This window comes from Lactuca virosa, chromosome 8 (assembly GCF_052849685.1).
Source record: "Lactuca virosa cultivar CGN04683 chromosome 8, Lactuca_virosa_CGN04683_v6, whole genome shotgun sequence".
NCBI lineage: Eukaryota > Viridiplantae > Streptophyta > Magnoliopsida > Asterales > Asteraceae > Lactuca > Lactuca virosa.
The window spans coordinates 329,137,484-329,143,032 of NC_136433.1; the positions used below are offsets into that span (position 1 = coordinate 329,137,484).

A 5,549-nucleotide genomic window follows, 5' to 3' on the forward strand; every position below is an offset into this window, starting at 1 on the left:
CTGTTCTTTAGTCTATGTTTTGGTGTAAGCGACTTAACAACTAAACTTGTCATCATTTTTCATGCCAAATGTACTTTAGCATGCATATTATGTTTTCATTCGGTCATCACTATTGTGAACGAATCATCGAAAAGATATTCACTTCACAACTAGATCTCCATCATCAACCTTTTTCTTGGATGTAGTAGAATTTCCTCTTACTATGCATTGACATTCTATGATCTCAAGAATCCTTAATCAATATGATTGCACTTTCACAGAATGTTTCTAATGACAATTTGTTACTTAAAACAAATCGAATGTTAACTATGAAGTTTTCTAGTCGAGGTATGCTCCTTGAATACTTCACTTGCACTAATGTGGTCTTAACCCCATTGTCGAATCCACCACCATCTCCTATATGAAACCTTTCATGCTTCAACTCAAAATGAATATCCATTTAGACTATCACTCAAAGTCATCTCTAAAATTTATGTCACTATAACTCTTCTCAATCATGTTCTCTAATGTTCAAACTAATAAGTAATAAGCTTTTTTTTTGTCAAACACTCCCTTAGTGTCTTTTGTGCTATTTTTTTTTTAATTTGATATGTCACCATGTCACGTCAGCGTCACATAACAAAATAATATAATGTCATCATGTCATATTACCAAAGACTGGCTCGTACCATGCCACGTCAGAGGGTAATTAGGTTGACCTGTCAAATAGCTAAAATTGAAAAAAAAAAAAAAAAGATTTAATGCAGTGTCAAAATCAATTTTTTTGGAAAAACATAATAACTTTCGCACAATTTACCCTTATGTTTATCTTTTTTTTCCCTTCGTATCCCAATATATGCTTTGTCATATTATAATTATTCGTTCTAAATTACTATTTTGCCTTTATAATATATGTTTGTTATGTATTTAAAAATAATAAAAATAAAATCTGTGACAAAACTTTATTAATGGTTCGAGATAGTTTTGATTTTCAATCCGTGGCACGTTTTTTAAGCAAAAGATAAATATACAACGTTGAATTTGTGCCAAAAATAAGAAATTAATCGATTTTAATGAACATAATTTTGAAATTACAGTGACCTAATTGGAAAATACAAACTATAGAGGGTATATTTATAAATAAGTGATAATAATGGGCAGTGAATAAAGTCAACAATTTTTTTTTAAATTTTTTCACGGACTTGAACCATCAACCTCAATGAGGGAGGACAACACCGGATAACGCTGGACTAGAAGCCTTTGGTAGTCAACAATTTTTAACGAACAATTTTTTGAAATTACGGTGACCTTATTGGAAAATACAAACCGTAGAGGGTATATTTATAAATAAGTGATAATAATGGGCAGTGAATAAAGTGATAAAATAAAATAAATATGCTGGCTATGGGGTTCGAACCCATGCGCACTTATGTGCAGAAGATCTTAAGTCTTCCCCCTTAACCTCTCGGGCAAACCAGCAACTTGTTTAAATGTTCTCTATATATTTATTTCAATATTAAGCAAGTAAGAATATGAGGTAAATGAAAAGTACACACGATCTCAATTTAATGTTCTATGGAGTTGAAAGGTCTTGAATTAAAATCAATTCAAACTATTCAATTGAGCATGGTTTTTATCGTATTTTTCTATATTATTTTAGCCTAAAATCAACTAGGGTGTAGATCAACCGTATAAACAGTATAACCGACAACACTGCATTGCAAATGCGGATTATATATTTACGATGCAATTGCGGTTTGTTATTCGGTCAAACCACACCATACGACGCGTAAATGCAATTTGCGATTTGTTATCCGGTCAAACCGCACAACATACATACAGATAAATTTCAAAGAAACGTTATATATCAAAAAACAATATAAATAAGGGAGAAAGTGACAAAAGGTAGTCAATATTCTTAATAACTTTTCATTTAATAGCCAAAAAATAGCCTTTAACCAAAAATAACCAAGAAAAATTGATGCATATGGCCATCCGACCCGCATATGGCCATCCGACCCATCTGAATGGACCAAAACCATTCCAGTTTATATGAGTTTTAATTTTTATAATTATCTTGTTTTTAAGTTTAAAAGAATCATTTTTTTCTCGTTTGGCTGTTAGATACTTTTTAGGATTTCCTTTGAGTTTTTATTTGGCCACAATCAATGTTTTGTGAGGAGAGTTTTTTTTTTTTTGTTTTTTTTTAATTTTTTTATTGAATAAACGTACATTTCCTAGGAATTCTCTGTAGTTTTTGTTTCCAATTGAATTGCCATAGAAACTGCATCAGTTGGTATCAGAGCATAGAGCTCACAAATCGTAATGGCTGCCAATCAATAAGGACATCGAAATAACTCGTAGAGACGCTGATAGAGCCAATGAATCCAACGTATGAAATCCACGTGATGTTGCGGAAACTACACGGTTGCAACAACGAGTCCGAGACTTGGAATTGAAACATCAAGAATGAGGAGAAGAAACCAAATTAGACATCGGTTTTTTCGGTGATGACGATTGTCAAAAACCTTTTGGGAGACGACAACAACCACAGAGGCGGTATGAAACATACCCAATTCGCAGTATGGGAATGAAAATTGATATTCCTAAATTCAAGGGGAAGGCTCAACCCCATGACTTCATTGACTAGATCAACACAGTGGAGCGTGTCTTTGACCTAAAAGACATTCCTGACAACTATAAGGTAAAAATTGTTGACATTAAGTTACGTATGTATGCATATTTGTGGTGGGAAAATTTGAAAAAAAAAATAAACACAAGAAGGGAAATCGAAAGTGGAGACTTGGGCAAAGATGAAACAGTTATTACGTGCCAAATTTCTTCCTGTAAACTATTGCCAAGAGGCCTTTTAGAATATCACAAGTTGTCCCAATGGAACACTACTGTTGAGGAGTTCATTGTTGAATTTGATAGGTTGAGAAGGTGTTGTGGAGCCGATGAACAAGAAGAACAAGTTATTGCCCTATTCTTAGGTGCTTTACTATCCGAAAGCTATGATGTTGTACAGCTTCAGCCTTACTGGACCTTTACATACATGTGTAGCTTAGCACTAAAGGTGGAAGGACAAGGAAAGAACAAAAGCAAAGCGAGCCCACCTAGGCTCAACACTTCCAAAACCGACTCAACACATTTTTCAAACAATTTCTCACCCGAAAGTTGAAGGAAAACAAGCCCATTAAAAGCCGAGACCTTGCGAAACCACTCCATCCCGATTAATTTGTTGTTTCAAATGTCAGGAAATAGGCCACTTCGTGTGAGATTGTCCTAATCAGCAGCCGGTTACACTCACATAGGAAACACTAATAGAAGATACATAACTCACATATGACAGAGGAGGCGTGGAAGAAACGGAGGTGGATGAAATCATTTATCCTGACAAAGGCCGGGCCTTAGTAATTCAAAGGGTTCTAAGCACCAGCCCACCCAACCCATTGACAATACATTATGGCTCTACAACAACATATTCCTAACAAAGTGCACATCTAAGGGTAAAGTTTGTACCATAATCATTGACGGGGGAAGCTGTGAGAACATGGTTGCCACAAGCATGGTAGAAAAATTGGCCCCACAAATGGAAGCTTTTAACAATTGCGATAATTGTCACTAATCGTTATTTATGGAAAGTGCCAAACGTCGAATAAAATAGACTTGGTATGTAATATATATCAATCTATGATATACATATAAAGTTTCGTATTAAGTTAAATAGGAAAAATCAACTAAATCGTCCGTAAATCGTAAAAATAAGTGTGCAAAAAGTTATGTTTTTTGTAACATATTCCGAAAGTAAACGTCTTCCTCATCCCGGAAATATAAATTCCATAGAAATCCGACTCCCTGTGAATTAGACATGATTTTTATAAGATATAAAAGTCAACCGCGCACAAGAAATGTGTGTTAAAAACTACTAAGAGAATGGTTGACTTTTAGTTAAAGTCACCAAAAGGAGAATCTTAGTGCTCATTGAGATAAGAATTTTGAGAACAAGAACGCTAAAATCGAAGTCTGTACGAGGGAGATATGATTTTCGCAAAATCATTAAATTGTATTAAAATAAGGGCTAAAAATAAAATCAGAATTAGCCAATGTAACCTAAAGTAAAGTTGTAGTACTCGTCAATAGCTACACATGGATATAAAGAACGTCGAAAACGAAGCTCGTACGAAGAAGTTACGAAATTTACAAAATCTGCATTTTGAACGGTGTGTGCAGCTTCTAGAAGGGCGATGTGGACCTACCAGAATCCGACACATGGCAACAACATACTGGAGCGACGTAGGACGTGCGCGACGCACATCCCAAGTGCACGGGGCGTACCCAAAATTTCCGTATTATAAATAGAACCTCAGGCTCCTTCCTTCCACAACCAATCTGGATTTCTTTCTCTCAATTCTCCTACGAAAATACCTTCTAAATTTCAAAAAGATTATTTATTAATTTTATTTTAGTATAATATAATTTTTCCCCATGAGTCCGAGTAATCCCGAGCCCTGACACCACCAGTCGCAGTCCCAAAGTCTAGTAAAGCACGCTACAAGAGCGAGTTTAACGACCCCTTTTTTCTAACTTTTTATCAAATATAGGGGGGATCCTTACTTGACATTTTTGAAGTACATAATAAGAAATAATAAAACATACAGACAAACTTCAGATATAGAGTTATATATAAACTCAGTCCCTCGATGAGAAAACAGCTAAATATATACAATGAAATCCATAGGAACCCAAACTCAAGAGTTTAGGTCCAATACAATATCTAAGATTAGCACAAAATATTGGCCGAACCACAACTAGGCATAACCTGTACGCCTATGCTTAATTATTGTTAGACTGACACACAACTAATATTAGATAGGATAGTTGATAGACTAAACTCTCATGAATCCCATAGAACTTAGAACTCGATGATTCAAACCATTACTATCTAGGAAAGATAGCACGGTCATTGTGCGAGAATGGCAGATCTTAGAACTACCAGAATCTGACACGTGGCAACAACATACTGTGGACCTACCAGAATCTAACAGGTGGACCTACCAGAATTTCATCAGGCGATGTGGACCTACCAGAATCTGACACATGGTAACAGCATACTGTAGTGACATAGGACGTGGGTGGCGCACAACCCAAGTGCACGGGGCGTACCCAAATAGAGCCTCGGGCTCCTTCATTCCACAACCAATTTGGATATCTTTCTCTCAATTCTCATACGAATATACCTTCTAAATTTCAAAAAGATTATTTATATAGTTTATTTTAGTAGAATATAATTTTTCCCCTCAAGTCTGAGTAATCCCGTGTTGTAACGCCCACAGATTCGGGCTAGTCAATTTAGAGACAATAAACGTCAAAAAACTACTTTTTTATAGAAGATTATTTAGAGTAAATAATCTTAACCAAGTTATAGAATATGTCACAGGGGTTCCGCACATATAAAGAACGTTGAAATTCGAGTTATAACGAAGAAGTTATGACCTGTCTAAGTTTTACGGCTAAACCGGCACGACACCGCGTAACGTAAAAAGTGAATTTTTGATAAATTACTTTTT

At 35.2% G+C, this 5,549-nt stretch overlaps 1 non-coding gene across 1 annotated transcript; it reads right to left on the bottom strand.

The window, feature by feature from the left end:
- Positions 1–1,375: 1,375 nt before the first annotated feature.
- Positions 1,376–1,458, bottom strand: TRNAL-UAA (transfer RNA leucine (anticodon UAA)). The gene has a single exon. It is a non-coding gene; the product is annotated as a tRNA-Leu (tRNA).
- Positions 1,459–5,549: the final 4,091 nt, after the last annotated feature.